We start from the raw sequence: 9,090 nt of genomic DNA, 5'->3' as shown, positions 1-9,090 counted from the left end.
ATGAATTAGAGAAATTGGGAGCATAGGGGCCTATCGAGCTTGATAGTTGACATTGAGTGAAGACAGAGATGTTACTTTACCTTTCTTAGAAATATGTGGTAGGATCTTCCCTAGGAATGTACCCCAGTAGTTAAAAGAATTTTAATTACTCCTTTTTCTCATATGTATAAATAAAGCACAAATTTATAAGTGCAAGAGATATAAAATTAAAAGTCTACATGTCCTAACTTCTTTTCTCCATTCCAGAGTTAATCATTGTTTATAATGACTTGTATATTCTAAAATTTGTGCAAATATCAGAACATTTAATATAAATATTAACTGTTTTAAAATTACAAATGGTGCTATATATTATGTTATATTCTATAATTATATATAATATTTTCTACAATCTCTACATTTATATAACATGTTAACTGCAGCATCATGTGTGTACAAAAAAAGTTTGTATTTAAATTTATAAGTCCTTGAATTTTAATAAGTGGAATGCTCAGCTGGAACCAACTGTACCCAGACCAAGAAACAGGACAAAATAGAATTTTAGTTCTCTTCTGTTCACCTTGTTTTTTAATTTAATAAAACAGCTTGATGACCTCTCCATTTTAGCATGTGTGGATGTACAATTTTCTTTTAATAGCTGTAGAATATTTGGCCATATGGAAGAGCCATCTTTTATTTTTATGAATTGGCTATTGATAGAAATTTAGGCAATTTCCAGTTTCGCTTTGTAAACACTGTCATAGAAATACAAAATACATCTTTGTACACCTTTGAGAATTGTTTAGAATATATTTTTGAAATAGAATTGCAATAACAAAAAGTATTTGTATTTTAATTGTTATGAATATTTAAAAATTGTCCTGCAAGAAGTTAAGAAGTTTGCACTAATCTATAATCCTACAGTGGTACCAGCTTTAGAAAAATACTTTAAAAATATATATAGGCTAAATACAATAAAGAACAAAATCATGTTCTTTGCAAGAACATGTATGCCACTGGAGACCATCATTCTAAGTGAGCCATCACAGAAACAAAAAACTGAACTAAAAAAGAACTATTAATAAAAATTACCAGCAGTCTTATCACTTGAATACTGCATGTTCTCACTCATAAATGAGTCCTCAACATTGGGCATGTGAGCACAAAGGCGGGAACAACAAATGCTAGGCACTGATAAGGGAGGGATGGTGAGAAGGGGGATAAGGAACACACAACCACCCACTGGGTACCTTGTCCAATTACTGGAAGAGAGTGGGCTCACTAGAAGTCCAAACCTCACCCGCATACAATTTACTTATGTAGCAAAAACGCAATTGACCACACAACTCTAAAATAAATAAATGAATAAATAAACAAATAAATAAGCTAAACATATACCAATTAAAATATACTGATAAACAAAAAAGAACTAACAATTACCAACAGTCTTATCACTTGGAAATAATTTATTGCTTATTTTTATAAACTTGTGGAACATTTTTCTTAGTTTCACATGAGGTGAGAGAGGGTTGACTTGAAAAGGAAGCATGAAAAAAGACAGACAGCCTGAAGATACAAGCTCAGCTGATATTTTAGAAGAGAAAGCTGATCTCTTTTGGGATAGCACTAAAACCTTCTTACTGCCTCATTTTGGCAGTTCCTGAGGTCTCTCCTCCTCTCCCTTTAGACTAACAAACTTATAGCCTGCAAGTAAACGGGGAGTAGTAGAGTCATCCACAGGAAAGGAGGCATATGGACACCGTGGTATGCATAAAGGCCCAGCTAGCCACTAACTGAGCCAAGGGGTTTGTTATGCTGCCTGTGTAGGTGATGAATAGGAATTATGGGATCCATTCATTAGAGTCCAGATTCTATGATAAGGGGAATAGACCCTTATGCGCTGTAACTGAGAGAAAAACTCCTTTCTTTATCTCCCTATGCATTTTTCACTGCTGACAATCATTGAATAATATCTCTACTCCACATATATGGAAGGAAAATGTTCACAGAAAACAGTTCCTGTGAGGAATGAGACATCACCAAGCAGAGCAGCAGATAAAGTAGGATAAGCCTCCAGGGGTATCCATCTCCCTCTCTCTCACTTGTGGTTGGTTCTGGTTGTACCTGTGACATCATATATCTAGGCAAACAACTTGAAAAATTCTTTAAAGGATATTTTCTCTCTACCCTCCAGAATTCCTTGCAGAAGAACTGAGCAAGGCAGAGATTTTTCAGAGGTGAATAAGGTCATTTTTTTTTTTATTAGAGTCTCATTCTGCTACCAGGCTGGAGTGCAGTGGCACACTCACAGCCACCACAGCCTCGACCTGCTGGGCTCAGGAGATCCTGCCACCTTAGCCTTCCAAGTAACTGAAACTACAGGTACAGGCTACCATGCCCAGCTAATTCTTTATTTTGTTGTAGAGATGTATCACCAAGTTGCCCAGGGTGGTCTCGAACCCATGGATTCAGGCTATCCTCTTACCTCAGTCTCCCAAAGTGCTGGGATTATAGGCATGAGCCACCACTCCCGACCATGAATAAGATATTAGAGAACATGTGGTGCAAGAATTCTCTAAAGTCTCAGAATCATATGTGGGCTATATTTAAATGATTACTTCTAAAGACCCAATGTCAGCATAGGTTCTGAATGAGAAGGTCTGGAATGGGGTCCAGGAATATATATTTTTGACAAGATAGTGCTGATACAATAAAACCTTCAGTTGGCATTTAAGAAACATCATTTGACTATAAACCTCTGAATTCATAAGTAAAGAAACTGAGGTCAAGTCCTGTGACTATCCCATTACACTATATCAAAAAGTGTTGTGTTACTCATCCTTTCCAAAGTCAAAACTTTATTCACATGGTCTCAAGGTATGTCTTCACATGATACTTATTAATTTATGAAGGAAATATAGTCAATTGACAGAGGACATAACTGACAGACACTTCCCTAACCAAGCGATCAAAGTTAATTTCATCGGTAATGAACAAATCCATAAATTGTACAGATGAGATACTGGTATTTTGCAATGAGAAGAACACATTGCTTCTATGGTATTCTTGACTAAAAAATGCATAATCTAGCCAGGCTGAGTGTCTCATGCCTTTAGAAGGATTGCCTGAGCCCAGGCATTTGAGACCAGCCTGGACAACTTGACAAGATCTCATCTCTACAATAAATAAGTAAAAAAAAATTAGCTGCACATGTGTGGTCCCAGCTTCTTGGAAGGCTGAGACAGAAGGATCCCCTGAGCTCAGCGGATGGTGGTTGCAGTGGCCATGAGTATGCCACTGTACTCCAGTCTGGGCAACAGTGAGAATCCAACTCAATTAAAAAAAAACAACATAATCTAAGTTTGATCATAGAAAACATTTGGCCAACCCAAATTAAGGTAAATTTGACAAAATATCTGGTCAGTATTCTCTGAAAATGTCAAGATCTTGAAACACAAAGAAAGCCTAAAAAACTGCCACAAATTAAAGGAAACATGAGGATTAAATGCAACATATGATTCAGGATTGGATCTAGAGCTAGAAAAGGACATCCGTGGAACAAGTAGGAGAATAAAATAAAGTCTGTAGATTATGTACCCATTTTATCAATGCTAACCTCTTGATTTTAATAATTGTGCTATGGTTATATGTTAACATTTGTGGAATCTGGGTAAAGGGTCCACAGGAATCCTTTGTACTACCTTCACAACATTTTCAAAATTCTGAAAATTTTTCAGAAATAAGAATTAAAAAAAAATACAAAGTAAGAACTATATTATATTTTCAAACTCCTCAAAATTTCAGAGATTAAAAAAATGGAAAAGACACTGACTTATAAGACTCATTTCAGCTTCTGAAATTGAAATAGAAGCATATGTTGGGAAATAACATAAGTTTCACCACTTTACTTGGTGTCCTTGGAACAATCATGAACCTCTTTGGGCTTCCTTTTTTTATTCCATGAAATAAAATCATTATTAAACATGATCAGTAATAATATTAAACATTTAATAAAATTGCTTGATTATAGAATTTCCTTCAACAGAAGAATAGGTTACAGATGAAGGGAAAAACATATACTAGGCACTATACTTACTCCCTACAGCACTAAAATACTCTTACACTACCCTAGATGACAATTTAAATCTTAAATTTTATTTTTCCTCTAGAGTAAAATCTCCATGTAAATTTATCTTATTTGTAGCCAAAATCTCAGTACCCAGAGTAATTGCTGGCTCAAAGTATTTATCTTCTAAAAGTCTATTGATTAAATAAATGAAAGAAGTAACCCAACATTACCTCTTTGCTGAACCACACCAAAATTCACTTCTTCTCCAAACTCTCAGATGTTATGAATTGTCAAAACCTACTTTATTTTGTTGTTTTTTCTCAACTGTTGGATACTCAGCTATTGTTCTTTTAGACAGTATTTTAGTTATTTTGTGGTGCTTTATAAAGTTTATATAAACAGTGACTCAGAAACACTCAAACATTGAGAATCAAAACATGGATGCTGTATACAAAACAGGAGTACAGTGTTGGCCTTACTCAGATCAGGGTACAATCCTAGCTACTGGAATAAGAGTTTGGGGCACAAACTTTAGTTATTTGCTTATATGTCAGGACTATCAAATTCTCCAAACTGCACGCAGTCTTTACTAGAAGATTTGTCAGCATTATTTGCCCTTTCCTCCTTTTCCAGCAGCAGTCCCCATTGAGTCTTAGAATCTACATCATTTAGGGTATTTTGATTCAATTGGTCAGGCAGCTTTGTTGTTGTAGTAAGGGTAACATTTCCCCAGCAGTAGGGTATTAGAAAATGAGGACCCTAAGAAACCAGGTAGATAATCATACAGCAAATTGATAGTCATACATACTCCTTTACTTGCTTTCTTTCTCCTTGGCAGTAGTAGTACAGTGGCTAAAATGATACAATTATATTACTGACTTACTTTTTGACCTCTTTTTTCCAGAACTCAGAAGGGTAAAATAAACTTCGATATGGGTGATGAGTGCTTGAAAAATATCTTCTTCTCAGTTATCTCTGTGCTTTTATTCTTCCTGAAACACATTTTTAGAGGTATAACAGTCTACAAAGTCTATTTTAAATGCTTAGCTTTAACACACAAACGTATGTGCTTGCATGTGCACCCATGCACAAACACACAGACTCAGTTACAGACGGTATAGCTAGGCACCTTTCATTCAAATTAGGTCAGGGGGCACATTCATGAGGGAAACAGTCCTGGGAAATTCTTGCAGATAAAAGTAAGGATGATATTTACTAAAGAATGTAACTTTAGCTTCTACAAGGTAATCTTTTAGAATGTCATGCCTAATAAGAATTTCTTCGTTTGCCTGGGAACACTGTGTTACACTGAATAGTCTAACAGTCTGTTCTGGGGTGGAAGATGGCCACACTAGGTTGGAGGCTAGTCATGCCAGGAAAACAAACATTGTTACTTAGGATGGGGGCTTTGGATCATGCGCTACCAGTCATCCTGGAAACTGAGATAAACTATATGCAAAATCAATCAATCATGTCTTTGTAAAAGAGTCCCAGTGAAAACTGACCATTGAGTCTTGGGGAACTTCCCTTGTTGTCAGTACTCCATGCAGAACTTCACATAACAATGTCAGGAAAGTAACATATCCTGACTTCTCAGAGAAAGACAATGGAAGGTTCGCATTTGATCCTTTCAAGACTCTGTCTTGTGTGTTTCTTCCTTTGTATGATTTCAATTTGCATCCAGAGTTTTGTGATTCTTTCTAACAAGTTATCATACCTGAGAGTGGTTTGGGAGCCTTGAAAACTTGGAATAGTCATCAGAAGGGAGGGCAGTCTTGTATAGACTGCAGACTCTCTGACTTTGTAGTTAGTTTAAACACTCTGAGGAATAATCTCCGTAACATAAAACAACAAATTGAGTTAAACAACAGAAATTTATTTTTTCAAAACTCTGGGGACTGGAAGTTCAAAATCAAGGAGCTGGTTTCTACTGAGGCCTCTCTCCCTGCATGCAAATAGCTGCCTTCTCTCTGTGTCTTTGCATGGTCTTTTCTCTGTGTGTATAGCACTTCTTCCTTTTCTTATAAGAGCACCATTTCTATTGAATTAGGACCTCATCCTTATGACTTCATTTGAAACTACATCTTTAAATATAGTATCTCCAAATACATTCACCCAGTAGTTAAGGCTTCAAAATGTACATTTTGGGAGTGATATAACTTAGTACACAACAGATGGGAATGCAGTTTACTAATAAATATATATTTTTATTTAATAACCTTAACTCACTACTACCCATGCCAACATGCCAACATGCAACATCAATGTGAAAAATTGCAACATTCTTGTTGTTACTAATAACATATCTCTATTCCTTCCTGACTTGCTAAAAAATTGGATAAGATAGTGTATAATTTTGTGAGAAGCTGGATAACTTAACTTCCATAATCTGCATAAACTGAGTAAGTGTCCAGGGTTTGATTTTGAGTGGTAACTTTCTAATCATGCAAAAACTAGACATCTGAACTAAAGAATCTGTTGGATTAGTTAGGATCAGCAACCACATAAATTTGCCGCCATCAGAATAAAAACGGTCTTAATTTCTTTATTTGCTTATATGTCAGGACTATCAAATTCTCCAAAATGCAAGCAGACTTTTCTAGATTTGTCAGCATTATTTGCCCATTCCTCCTTTTCCAGCAGCGGTTGCCACTGAGTCTTAAAATCTAATAGTTTTAGGATAATTTAATCCAATTGGTCAGTCTTAGGGAAGAATCTTTTATAGACTTAAATAAGGACTTCCCTTTTCTAATCTCAAAGATTATGTCTTATGTTTTCTTCTAAAAGTTTTACAGTTTTCCAGTATTATATTTAGATTTATGATTGATTTTGAGTTAATTTTTGCATATGGTGCAAGATATGATTCAAGATTTATTCTTTTTGCATATGAACATCAAATTGTCCCAATAGTATTTGTTGGAAGGATTACCTTGGTCAAAAATAAATGTCCACATATATGTGGGTCTGTTGCTGGACTTTCTATTTAGTTCCAGCAATCTACTAATCTGTTTTAACACCAATATCGTTTGGTTCTAATTACTATAACAAATGTTGAATTTTGAAATCAGATATTCTAAATCCTCTACATTTGTTCTTTTTCAAAGTGGTTTTGGCTACTTTAGGCTCTTTATATTTTCATATGAATTATGGAATCAGTTTTCTAATTTCTATAAATAAGTATATTAGAATTTTTATTAGGATTTCATTGAATCTATAGATCAATTTGGAGAAAACTGCCATTTTAATAATATTGAATCTTCCAACCCATGAAAACAATATGACTATTTCACCAGGATTTTAAAATGGAGGCAGTTTTATGGAAGACATTATGGCATGAATAAAGAAGCACATCAGTTTGGTGCTTTTTCTAAGGTGGAAGAAATTTCAGTGGAGGAGTTAAAAACAATACAACATGGTAACCAAGAGTTCTGAAGTGTTAAGTCACTTGAGTGAATGTCACACAATAATCTGGCCCTTCAGTTGTTGTTATAAATCTTATACTCTAAGTGAACTTGTAAGGATTTTCATGTTCTGGTCTCTGGTTATTACTTCAGGTTTACCTCCCAACATTTTCTCATTGTATCATACACTACAACTGAAACAAGTTTTATTTTGTGCTTTCTTAAATGTGCCACAGTTTCTGTTTATATTGTTCCCTACATCTGTAATGCTTTTCCACTCTCTCTGTCTGACTAACTCATGCTCATACTCTAGTTCCCTGGTTAGAAGACACTGCCTTCAGAAAGCCTAAATTGTCTCTTAATATTTGGCTGAGATATTTATTTCTGTGATCCACCTAACCCGAATAAGTAAATTTTATAAATACTGGTTTATTTATTTTTATGTTTAGAGACACGGTCTTGCTATGTAGCCCAGGTTGAACTCAAACCCCTGGGCTCAAGCAATTCTCCCACCTCAGCCTCCTACATAGCTGGGATTACAGCTGCACACTGTGTGCCCTATTCACTCTTAATAAGATACATTAAATGATATTTCCATTACAAATTATGATTGACATTTTTCTCTTTTAAGTCAGAAATGAGCTAATCTCTCAGAAAAGATCCTCTGGAGATTATGGCTATTTTATTGTATGGACTGATTTTACATCAGTATTGTATTGTAGTATAGAAAAAGAAGTTCTCAACCAGAAGGAAAATGATTTGGTTTTACATAACAGATCTATCAATACATTCTGTGATTAAATGACTACAGTATAAAATTGTTCTTTTTACCCAGTGAACATCAAGTAAACTGTAAATACTCGCAATCTCTGCGATCAGATAATTTTGAACTGAGAAGACTAGAAAATTTATTTAGTGGTCAATTGGGGAGTAAGTTCCAAAGTCATATGTATTACCAGTGTTGTTTGGACTTAATTTTTTGTAGTGGCTCTTTTTCTCTTGTTTTTTTCTCTCCCAATGAAAAAAATTTTGTGAATCCTTTCTTATTTTTCCCTCTTTCTCATTTTGCTTTTCTATCTTTCGTCCTCCCAGCTCCAATTACAGAATTCTTATTTCATTATTAACTGGGGCTTTTTCAATTAAAGGGCACATGGACCTTCATGTTTTATGGCTGCTCAAGAGTGATCAGGATGGCAGGCCCAAGAGGAACTGCAGTCCCTGAGACACCGGCTGCAGGAGCTAACAGGAAAGGATGAGCAATAAAAAGAGATTATAAGAGAAATCAATAGGCTTATACTGGCCCCACATGTCCACAAACATCTTTTTGCTACTGGAGAATCACTTCTGTGATTGTAGCTATCATTACTGCAGTATTTATCTTCTCCCACTCGTCCATCAAATATCTAGCTAGAATCAGGAGTCTATTTGGCTCTGGTATTTTAAGCTCTCTTAATTCTCTATGAGTCAGATTTCCAGTTTTCTCTCTTGTTTTCTAACTATACATCAGGGACTACATTTTCTTTAACTATCTGACCACAAGTCTGTAATATTATAGAGAAAATTATGGCTTTCACTGGGAGGAAGGTAGTTGTCTTAATAACTTTTAAACTTTGTTCTAATTCTAGGTTTCAAACATTCTAT

Source organism: Carlito syrichta, unplaced genomic scaffold, assembly GCF_000164805.1.
Source record: "Carlito syrichta isolate Samal-C Ts95f unplaced genomic scaffold, Tarsius_syrichta-2.0.1 Scaffold316173, whole genome shotgun sequence".
Lineage (NCBI taxonomy): Eukaryota > Metazoa > Chordata > Mammalia > Primates > Tarsiidae > Carlito > Carlito syrichta.
The sequence above is the reverse complement of the archived record's forward strand: the minus strand, read 5'-3'. Positions refer to the sequence as shown.